Source organism: Pseudorca crassidens, chromosome 19 (genome assembly GCF_039906515.1).
Source record: "Pseudorca crassidens isolate mPseCra1 chromosome 19, mPseCra1.hap1, whole genome shotgun sequence".
Taxonomy (NCBI): domain Eukaryota; kingdom Metazoa; phylum Chordata; class Mammalia; order Artiodactyla; family Delphinidae; genus Pseudorca; species Pseudorca crassidens.
Window position 1 is genome coordinate 10998179 of NC_090314.1, and position 12251 is coordinate 11010429.

Sequence of the window (12251 nt, forward strand, 5' to 3'; positions counted from 1 at the left end):
ATCTACAAAAGCTAGTGTATCTTGATTAATGTACTTTTTATTGCATGGTGTGAACTAAGTTGTTGCTTACATGAAGGTGTAATATATCCTGCTTGTATTTTCTCCAAGTGTATAATGTTAGTGTGGAGTTTTCATGACACAATCTGCACATTTTGTAAATCTGTACTTTTTTCAAACATTGAATGCCTTATTTTTGAATTCTTTAGATATTTTTAATTGGAGGAAAGCACTTAAAGTTTTTTATATATGAACATTACACGTAAAGCTGTTAAAATACATAACTTCAGGGCAAAAAAAAGATGCTATGGGGCTTCCCAGGTGGCACAGTGGTTAAGAATCCGCCTGCCAATGCAGGTGACCTGGCTTCAAGCCCTGGTCCGGGAAGATCCCACATGCTGTGTAGCAACTAAGCCCTTGCACCACAACTACTGAGCCCACATGCCACGACTACTGAAGCTAACGAGGCTGGAGCCTGTGGTCCGCAACAAGAGAGGCCACTGCAATGAGAAGCCCATGCACCACAACGAAGAGTAGCCTCCGCTCGCTGCAACTAGATAAAGATGCGCACAGCAACGAAGACCCAATGCAGCCAAAAATAAATAAATACATTTATAAAAAAAAAAAAAAGAAAGAAAAAAAGATGCTATGGAAACACCACCCTATTTAAAGCGTTTTGGTAAACTCCGGCATCTGGGCTGAGGTCGCCATAGCCACGGTTTTGCAGGCTGTAGCAGAGCCTTGCAGGAGGGCAGGACCAGGGCGATCCCTGGCTCCTCTTAGCTCTTCTCACAACCCCTAAAGCCCCTAAAGATGTGAAATGGGGGAGTGTGATGAAAGCTGCAGCTCAAGCTGCCTGGAACTACTGCTTCCCATCCCGCCCCCATCTCCCGAAGGAAGCCCGCGTAGCCTGCAGCCTACTTAAATCTCCCTCAAAAGCAGCCTTACGTTTACAACCTGATCAGGAGACCTGCTCTCCTCCTGGCTCTCTGTCCTCAGCCAGATGACAAAAAGGTCCCCTTTCTTTCAGATGACAGATATCTTGATAGCTAAGATGGCACCTTCTTAAGGATTGCCCCTCACCTCTTGCTCCCTCCAAGGTACCACCCCACCAGGGCTGCCCGTCTCCATACTTCTCATAGTGTAACCCCAAGCCTTGTTGAGGCTTACTAGGCGCCAGGCACTGTGGTGTTTTACATACAATATCCTGCTTTAACCTTCAAATAACTCTCTAAGTAAAGGCCGTCACCATTCCCATTTTACAGATGAGGAAACTGAGACCCCAAGAGGTCACGCAGCTGGCCCAACTTTGACTTGTAGACATTTCAGATTTTACTCCAGGGATTTTACTCCAGGAAGCTGCAAGCTCTCCCACCTCCCACATCACAGAGAAAGGACCTTAGAGTCAGCATGTTCTAAGTTTCGGAACTACTGAGTGTGAGTCATCACCAGGGAGCTAGTTAGAAACGCAGAACCTCAGGCCCCACCCCAGTCCGATTGAATTAGAATTTGCATTTTCACAAGAGAACCAGGTGATCGGTTTGCTCATCAAGGTTTGAGCCACTGAATTGAAGAGATGATGGAATTCAGGCGCCCACAGGCAAAGCAAGCATAGAAAAAGAACCCCACGGGGGTTGGGCTTCTCTGGTGGCGCAATGGTTGAGAGTCCGCCTGACAATGCAGGAGACACGGGTTCGTGTCCTGGTCCGGAAAAATTCCACATGCCGCAGAGCGGCGGGGCCCGTGAGCCATGGCCGCTGAGCTTGCGCGTCCGGAGCTTGTGCTCCGCAACGGGAGAGGCCACAACAGTGAGAGGCCCGCGTACCGAAAAAAAAAAAAAAAAAAAGAACCCCACAGGGCTCTAGATGTTGGGGATTTTGCCTCTAGAGCAGGGCTCCCCAACCCCCAGGCCGTGGACGGTACCGGGCCGCACAGCCGGAGGTGAGCAGTGAGCGGCGGGCGAGCCCGCGAAGCTTCATCTGCTGCTCCTCATGGCTCCCCGTGGCTCGCATTACCGCCTGAACCACAACCCCACCCTCGTCCGTGGAAAAATTGTCTTCCACAGAAACCCATCCCCGGTGCCAAAAAGGTTGGGGACCGCTGCTCTAGATCACAGAGCCAAAAATTAGGGGTCCGAAGCTCCCGGGGCCTCAGTTTCCTCTTTCTAGGTGCTCAAGCAAAATCTCAACTCTGGAAGTCTGGAGAGCAATCGGACGGCTTTAGAGCGCCACCTGCTGGTCGTGATTAGCTATGCATCACACGTCTCTGCTTCAGGCATCCCCTCCCACAGCGGCAGCTACTTGTGTGCGGCGGCTGAGCCTTCTCTTGTGGATTTTTGTAGTTTTTCCCAGCCCGGTTTATTTCTCTTCCTTCTTTAGACTTCAACATTCACCATTCGTTATTCCTATCACTGGTTCAGATAACTCCATACTCTCTAAATGACAAGAATGCAGCACCTCAGGTTTGCTTGCTCCCTTGACCTCAGTTCAGTTCAATTGATTAGGGGTGTAAAGCCTAAGACTTGACCATTTCTCTTTTCACTAACATCAAAGCAAGTGGTGAAACCACGCCCTTAGTGTTACAACCAAGGCATAAAGATTTAAAACTGATCCCTATAAGAAAGTACTTGCAACATTCACATGGACATATTTCTACTTACCTATATTTAAATCCATCTAAAATCAATAGCAGAAGGAAAGCATCCAAATAGTATACAGGGCAAAAGATACAGGTAAGCTCATAGCAGAAGAAATATAATTAGTCAAAGACATTTTTAAGAAATGTCCCTATCAGACGCGCAGGCTCAGCGGCCATGGCTCACGGGCCCAGCCGCTCCGTGGCATGTGGGATCTTCCCGGACCGGGGAACAAACCCGTGTCCCCTGCATCGGCAGGCGGACTCTCAACCACTGCGCCACCAGGGAAGCCCTTTCACTATTATTTTAATGGTTATCAAGCAATCCCACTACCCAGCTAATGCAAGAATCTTAGGATTGATTTAACTCCATATATCCTCCTCCTGCTTTTTGGCTATTATTGTCAAGTATTTTAATTTTTCACGCATTTTTAAACTTAAGATATTATCAATATTATTATTCTATACAGTCAATATTCGTGTATTTTCCCCACACATTTCCCTCTTGTCATTCATTCATTCCTGCATGTCTTTGCTTCCATTGGGGTCACTTTCATTCTGCCTAAAGAATGTTCTTTAGTAGTATTTTTAGTTCAGCTCTCTTGGCAATGAAGTCTCTGTTTTCGTTTGTAAACCTTTGTTCCAACTTCTTTTTTTTTTAATTAATTAAGGTCTTTTATTTATTTATTTATTTATTTATTTATTTATTTATTTTGGCTGCTTTGGGTCTTCGTTGCTGTACACGGGCTTTCTCTAGTTGCAGTGAGCAGGAGCCACTCTTCAGTGTGGTTCGTGGGCTTCTCATTGCCGTGGCTTCTCGTTGCGGACCACAGGCTCTAGGCACACGGGCTTCAGTAGTTGTGGCTCACGGGCTCTAGAGTGCAGGCTCAGTAGTTGTGGTGCATGGGCTTAGTTGCTCAGCAGCATGTGGGGTCTTCCCGGACCAGGGCTCAAACCCGTGTCCCCTGCATTGGCAGGTGGATTCTTAACCACTGCGCCAGCAGGGAAGCCCTCAGTCAATTTTTTAAAATAATCTTTGACTTTGGTTTTCAGAAGTTTTACTAGTTTGCCCAGGTAGGGATTTTTTGTATTTATTTTGCTTCAGGTTTGTAGAGTTTCTTGAATCTGTGTTTTAATGTCTTTCACTAATACTGTAAAATTTGTAATCAGTAACTCTTCACCTATTGCTTCAGAACGACTCACTCACTCTCCCTGAATCCAATTAAATGTATTTAGACCTTTACATCATATTCCATACTCTCTTATGCTCTTTTCTGTATTTTCCATCTTTTTTATCCCACTCCCATGCTTCAGACTGAATATTTTCTACCCACCTGTCTTTCAGTTTACTAATCCTGTCTTCTGTTATATCTAACCGACTGTTGGGAATTCCCTGGCAGTCGGTCCAGTGGTTAGGACTCAGCACTTTCACTGCTGTGGCCTGGGTTCAGTCCCTGGTCAGGGAACTAAGATCCCACAAGCCTCCCAGTGTGGCCCCAAAACAAACAAACAAACAAACAAAAAACTGCTGTTAAACCCATCTATAGAGTTTTTTTGTTTTGGTTTGGGTTTTTTTTTTTCTGTTTTTAAGTAATTGTATTTTTCAATTCTAGAGTTTCCACTTGCTTCTTTTAAAAATATTGTTTCTAGTTCTCCATCTACTTTCTTGAATGTATTAGAGTCCATGTACAATAATACCAATATCTTTTTCTCCTTCAGGTCTACTATTTATTTTTTTCTCTTGGTTTTTGTTCATTTGGTCTTGTCTCTTAGTATATCTGTTAACTTTTGTTAAATGTTGGATGCTGTGTAGAATGAAAAACCATAGAGGCTCTGGATTATGTTATTTCTCCAGAAGAGATGGAAATTTCTGGGGTTTTTCTTTTGTTTTGGGGGGGTGGTTTTGTTGTTGTTGTTTGTGGGGTTTTTGTTCTTGTTTCCAGGCAGTTAGAGTAGGGTTAAATCATTTAATACAATCAGGAACTGAGATGTTCCTGGCTTTGTATGGGCTGGTATGTTTCTGGATTGCCCTTGCTCCTAGATCATAGCCCTTCAGGGGTCTCAGCTGAAACCCTAAAGTGTTTCTCAGGTCCCTCTTTCTTCTCAGCTCCTGAACTCCTGAGCCTTGTGATAATGCCAAAACTTTAGGCCACCATTTTCTGCTCAGCCTCAATGCCTCCCAAGCAAATCAGCAAATTACTGTAAGGAATTTCCTTAAGGAAAGCAGTGGAGATGATCCCCCTCACTTCAAAGGGTTTTCCTTCTGTACAGGATCCTGGTTACTTAAGTTCTGCCCACTTTGGCTACTCTTAAAGCCTTAAAACAGCTGTGAGTGGGGGGGGGGATCTAATTTTTACATTGTTCTCTAAAGGAATCCTAGCCTGATACAAGCCACTCTGTCATGACGAGAAGCAAAACTCAACTAATGTACATTTTTAAAAAAGATAATTCTGGGGACTTCCCTGGTGGCGCAGAGGTTAAGAATCTGCCTGCTAACGCAGGGGACACGGGTTTGATCCCTGGTCCAGGAAGATCCCACATGCTGCGAAGTAACTAGGCCCATGTGCCACAACTGCTGAGCTTGCGCTCTAGAACCCACAAGGCACGACTACTGAGCCCACGCCCCACAACTACTGAGGTCACGGGCCTAGAGCCCATGCTCCGCAGCAAGAGAAGCCACCACAATGAGAAACCCACACAACGCAACGGAGAGCAGCCACCACTCGCCGCAGCTAGAGAAAGCCCACGCGCAGCGACGAAGACCCAACACAGCCAAAAATAAATAAAATGAATAAATTTTTTTAAAAAATGAGAGTGTATGGGAGTACCCTGGTAGTCCAATGGTTAGGACTCTGAGCTTCCCTTCCACTGCAGGGGGCACAGATTCAATCCCTGGTGGGGGAGCTGGGATACGCAAGCTGCAGGGTGTGGCCAAAAAATAATAATAATAAAATAAATAAAAATAAAAATGAGGGTGTAAAAGAAAATTTATTGGGGATCACAAGATAACAATTGAAAAAAATCAGATCCTGAAAGTATTTATTCAGTGTGATCCCACTTATTTTTAAATCATCACATATTATAATTATATAATATATAATTATCTTTAGCATAATCATACATATATACATATATAATAATATATATAGGGGCTGGAAGAATAAACACCAAAATAGTTATAATAGTTATGTGTGGAGGTGGTATAGAGCTTATGTTTTTCCTTTTCACGTGTGCTTGTATGAAATTTCCACTTTTTTTCAACACTAATGCTATTTTTATAATCAGAAAAAATACAAAAAATTTTTTTCACTCCTAACTCTGTCCCTGACCCTGGTCTTACCTGTCTCAAGCATTGAGGCCTCTCAGCTGTCAGGAGGCTTTCAGTTCTGGGATGAAGAGTGAAGACTCAGAAAATCCTCCAACAAAGACTGATTTCAAGCAGTCTTTCTTCTGCAGCTGCCACCACCCCCAGGAAGTGGGGAGAGGTTTCCCTTCCACATACCGCCCAGCGAGCAAATCTCTGGGCTTCCCCGCTCTTTAGCTTCCCTTCCCCCACCTGTCTCAGAGCATCTCGACCCCCTGCAGTTGGCGATTTGGGGTCTGTGTGTTTTACGATGGTGGGAGGGCGTGCGGCGGGGCGCACGCAGACCAGGTGAGTTGCAGGACGCAGCCCACGGCGGCTCGTGCGCGGCTGCGGCGTGACTCAGCCTTCCTGCTCTCCCAGTATCCCACCCCTGCTGCCCTCTGTCTCCTCCCGCAGCCCCCACCCTCGGGTGACCGTCCGTCCTTGCCAGTTTCATTCGCAAGTCCAAGCTATTTTTCTCCTTTTCTCAGGATTCCTTCGGTTGACCCCACTCTGTGGATTCCCGTCCAATGGGCTCTCAAGCATTGAAAGCCAGCCTCGGGCTCAGCCTTGAAAAATCCTGAAGTGGCTTCTTTCCGCTCTGGGATCGGCTCCGGACCTTGGGGGTCATCATTCCCCAATCGTACGCCTCAGATCAGCGTGTGCCAAGGCCCGTGCGCGCCAAGACTTCCGGTGGTACACAAGAGAAACTTTTTTTTTTACTTAACAGTATGTATTCATTTTGCTGTTTATTAAGGATATAATTAGAGCATCAGACCTGTGATTTCACAGAATGGATGCTCAGAATGAGAGAGGGTAGGTTTTTGTTGCTGTTGTTTAAAGAAAAATCAAGTAAACAAGCGTACTTAGATGTGGCAACAATTACCAAGACAAACCACTAAATTAAGATTTCCCCGGGGGGATTCCTCCTTTAAAAGCCCCAGATTCCGTCACAAGTCCCTCCCTCTTCCCCGGCCCATCTTCCCTCCTCTCCCCAGACTCACCTCCTGGAGAACCTGTCCAAGATCATGCTTTTTCTAAAACAACACTGGTGTACAGTGGCTGAGTAAGGCTCTACCCCGGTGGTGGGCTCATCCTCCTGTCTCCAGCCAGACCTGAGGTTTTCAGTCCACTATGACTTTGAGGGGGGAATCTTGGTATGGATTCCGAAGGCGTCTAGAATAGAAAGGAGAATGACTTTGGGAGAATGCATTGTCCAAACTTCTCTTGTGCGCCACCCCTCCACACACACGCACCCCATACACGTGAGCTAGGCTTCAGAGGTTACCTTTATTCATTTAACAAACATTGATAGGGACTTCCCTGGCGGTCCAGTGGTTAGGACCCCGAGCTTTCACTGAGGAGAGCCTGGGTTCAATCCCTGGTCGGGGAGCTAAGATCCCGCGTGCTGCCTGATGCGGCCCAAAGGAAAAAAACAAAACAAACAAACAAAAAAAACCACACTGATTTATTGAGCACTATTGATAGACACCAGGCCCACAAAAATGGACAGAGATGAGTTAGGATCCCCTCCTACAAGGTCTTAAAAGTTAAAGATACCAGAGGGGAGGTGATGAGGTAGAAAGGCATTCCAGCCAGGAAAAAAAAAATTTTTTTAAAGGCATTAAAAAAAAAAATCACAGAGCCCCAGATGCCTGAGGCCTTCTAGGTATCTAAACTAAAAGCCAGCACTTTGGCCACTCTGTGTGGCATGAGACAGCCAAGGGCAAGAGGATGTCCAGAGACAGTCTGGGAAAGGCAGTGAGGCCCTCATGTGCCAGCTGAGGAGGGTGGGCTTTGTACTGAGGGCAGTGGGGAGCCATGGAAGTCTTCAGAGGGGGGAGAGGGATGCAGGGTAACATCTGTGAAGATGCTCTTTGGCTGCTGTGTGCTGCTGGGCTGCAGGTTGGACTGAGGGGGCTGAGGGCCAAGGGGGGCGAGTTGGGAATGAGAGCAGCCCCTGTCCACCTACCAAACCAGGTGCCCTGGCAGGGCCTGTGTTCTGTTCAAAGGCCCCAGGTCTCCCCTGTGCTACCAGCAGCCCCAGGCTATGTAATAATGGGGAGAGAGCCCAGTGGACAAAGGGAACAGGTAAGACAGAGTGAGATTTTTCAGGGGTGTGAATGAACTGAAATCCCAAAACAGCCTCTGAGCTGGCTGGAACCAAGCAGGGCCCCTGCAACTGGATGCAGGGGTGGGCACTTGACACTTGATTTGCATTTCCCTGATTGAGGCAGGAGACAGATGGGCTCCAGGTTAGACATTTACAACCAGCCTCCTGTTTACACTTCCTGGGGTGAGAAGAAGATGGGCTCCAGGCGGGACATTCATTACCAGCCCCCTGTTTACATTTCCTGAAGCAAGAGACAAACGAGCTCCAGGACTACATATTTATGACCGGACTCCTGTCTATATTTCGAGATCTGCACCTCGATATAAAAACCAGCAACAGAAATAGGGTAAATAACCAGACATTGGACATTTTTATGGCAGGGACGGAGTGGGACTGAACTCTGTTAAAGGATCAAGAGGTCATACGTTTCCCATCCTTGGAGCAAGGGAAACATTGCACATGTGCAGAAGGGCTCCTTGGGGGTCAAAAATGAGGGGGCACCACCCCATAATATGTGATGCTAAGGCTATCCCATAGGCAACTAAGAAGCCCGCATGCCACAACTAATAAGTCTGCATGCCACAACTAAGACCCGGCACAGACAAAATAAATAATAAATAAATACATATTTTTAAAAACTGTCCTATGTCCTACTCTGTTAGGACCTTGCTAGATGGCTAGAGGCAACCTGATAAATAAATTCAAGCTAAGGTTTCCCCAGCTGATATACTTACTCTCTCAGGTAAGGGGTGTGTGTGTGCGTGTGTGTGTACGCATACCTATACATACATATGTAGCTATGATTTTTAAAGTGGAATTCTTATTTTGGAACACAAAACCATGACAGACTATGGTAATAAATACTTATATATTCAAAGTAATCCTCAAAGTCAAGCTTCATGGCAGGGCAGGACCAGTGGAAAAGATTTTCCACTATAACCACATCACATTAGACCAGGGGTCCCCAACCCCCGGGCCACGGACCAGTACCGGCCTGTTAGGAACCCGGCCGCACAGCAGGAGGTGAGCGGCCGGTGAGCAAGCGAAGCTTCATCTGCCACTCCCCATTGCTGGCATTACCGCCTGAACACCCCCTCGCCCTCCTGTCCACGGAAAAACTGCCTTCCACGAAACTGGTCCCTGGTGCCAAACAGGTTGGGGACCGCTGCATTAGTCTGAGTCTAAGGACAGCCTGGCCTGGCTCAGTCCCCTCCCTGGGGGATACACACAGCCTTGATGCTGGGTATTTGGGGCTTCTTTTCAGGGACCCCCAGAAAGCCCTGGCAGAGTCAGAAGCCACACTGCTGAAGGTGCCCCTGGAGGTGCTGATAAAAGGAGAAAGATTTGGCCAGCCCTCTGGGACTAGAGTTGCAAAATGAAATATAGGATGCCTGCTGAAATTTGAGTTTTAGATAAGCAATGGATAATTTATTAGTATAAATAGAGCCTCAGTATTAATTTTTTTTGGTTTATAATGTAAGTTTCACGCATACAACATTTTATTTCTACTTCTGTATGCACTCCAGCGTGCTCACCACCATAAGTTTAGTTTCCGTCTGGGGCTTCCCTGGTGGCACAGTGGTTGAGAATCTGTCTGCCAATGCAGGGGACACGGGTTCAAGCCCTGGGCCGGGAGGATCCCACATGCCGCGGAGCAACTGGGCCCATGAGCCACAACTACTGAGCCTGCGCGTCTGGAGCCTGTGCTCCACAGCAAGAGAGGCCGCGATAGTGAGAGGCCCGCGCACCGCGATGAAGAGTGGCCCCTGCTCGCCGCAACTAGAGAAAGCCCTTGCACAGAAACAAAGACCCAGCACAGCCATAAATAAATAAATAAATAAATTTTTAAAAAAGTTTAGTTTCCATCTGTCACCATACAGTCGATCCCCATTACCCATGAGTAGGTCCCAAATATTGCATTGAGCACCCTTATACTAAAAATTGTTTGTTTATCTGAAATACAAATTCATCTGGGCTGTCTGCTTTTTTGGGGGGGGCTGAGCCACGCAGCTTTTGTGGGATCTTAGTTCCCCAACCAGGAATTGAACCTGGGCCCTCGGCAGTGAAAGCACGGAGTCCTAACTACTGGACCGCCAGGGAAGTCCCCAGTCTGCATTTCTATTTGCTAAATTTAGGCCTGCCTGGGTCTCCTCACAGCCAGTTCCTGGGGAAAGAACGTGAGAGACCGTCGTGACAGCTGGTACAGCGTCCGTGGGCGAGGTGACCAGGTGCGACGCCCTGACCGTCCTCCCCCGCCCCAGCCTCAAGGTGGCCATGGAGCCAGGCCAGGGTTGGTTGGGTAAGGGAGGGGCCGTCATGGGGTGCCCTGGGGGGGGTCACACTCATGCTTGGCTGTGCCTTGGATCCAGGAACCTCCTTTGTCAGAAGAAAACCAATTTCTCAAGGACTCCTGCCTTATTCTTTTTTTTTAGGCCTCGCCACACGGCATGTGGGACCTTAGTTCCCTGACCAGGGATCGCACCTGTGCCCCTGCAATGGAAGCACAGTCTTAACCACTGGACCGCCATGGAAGTCCCTGCCTTATTCTTGATTATTTTTTCCTGATCTTGAAAGAAACACACATTCAAATATCACAGGAATGTATAAGTCAGAAAGGTCTTCCAGGGACTTCCCTGGCGGTCCAGTGGTTAAGACTCTGTGCTCCCAATGCAGGGGGCCCGGGTTTGATCCCTGTTCAGGGAACTAGATCCTGCATGCCAAAACTAAAGATCCTGCATGCTGCAACTAAGACCCCTAGCAGTCAAAATAAATAAATTAAGGAAAAAAAAAGTTCCTCCAGAGATAAAACTATCAAGTTGGAGGTATCTTCCAGATTTTTCCTCTATAGAAATGATAATATATCATCATCATTTCCATAAACAGAATCACAGAGACTGTCCTGAAACTTACTGTTTCATGTGATATCAGGGACTTCCTTCCATGCAGGTGTGCATTTCTACTTTATTGGGTTTTTTTTTAATAAATTTATTTATTTTATTTTTTTTTGGCTGTGTTGGGTCTTTGCTGCTGCATGCAGGCTAAGCGACAAGCTGCAGTGCCCATGCTTTTCATTGGTGGCTTCTCTTATTGCAGAGCAGGGGCTCTAGGCATGCGGGCTTCAGCAGTTGTGGCACTCGGGCTCAGTAGTTGTGGCACACAGGCTTAGTTGCTCCGCCGTATGTGGGATCTTCCCAGACCAGGACTCGAACCCACGTCCCCTGCATTGGCAGACAGATTCTTAACAACTGCACCACCAGGGAAGCCCTACTTTCTTTGTTTTACTCTGCCTCCTTCTTTATCTCCATGGTGTTTGGTCTTTGGAGCTCTGAGCCCCTTTGAGTGTGAGATGAAGGACAAATGTACATAAGCACATCACCCAAATATTTGTGTATGACTTTGGGTGGCAAAGCATTACTGACCCCTTCACCCTATCATGGCAGGGGAGCAGGGGGCTAGGGGAGGATCGCGGAAATGGATCCAGGAGGCTGAAGGGCTGTATGACTTTTATTGTTGGGCTGCGGAGACCTATCTCTGGGGAGCCTCAGTCAAAGAGCTCCTGGATCACCGCCTCCATCGTGAGACCCTCTGCTTGTCTCCAGCACCCATCCCTGGGCTCCTCCTTAGGCAGGGGCCCTTCCTCTCCTAGCATCCTCATCGACATCACCTGACTCCAGCAGGGGCCAAACCCCTGGGCAACGCCAGGAGCCTCCCAGCCTCAAACGGGTTGGCCGACATTCACTTCCCCGTGCTGTCCTCCCGACCTGCTCAGTCACTAGGAAATGCCTTGGAGGCAGTGGCTGTCACAGTGACAGCGGCAGGAGGACGTGCCACCCGCCCAGCACCTCTGGGTGGCTCAGACCTGCTCCATGGAGGCCCCGGGTGGAGAGGCAGATGCTGCTCGCCCTGGTCCCAGCCAAAGTGAGTCTGGGGTCCGGGCTGGGGGCAGGGAAGGAGTGGGATCCAGTCAGAGCTTGGCAGGGCTCTGCACTGACATTGGACTGATGCCAAGGTGTGTGTGTGAGAGAGAGAGAGAGTGTGTGTGTGGAGTGTGTGTGTGTGTGTGTGTGTGTGTGTGTGTGTGTGTATGGTGTCTAGGGGTGAGCAAGTGGTCAACAAAGCCTTGCCTTGGGAATCCAGGAGGGAAACCCGGTGCCCACAAGTCTC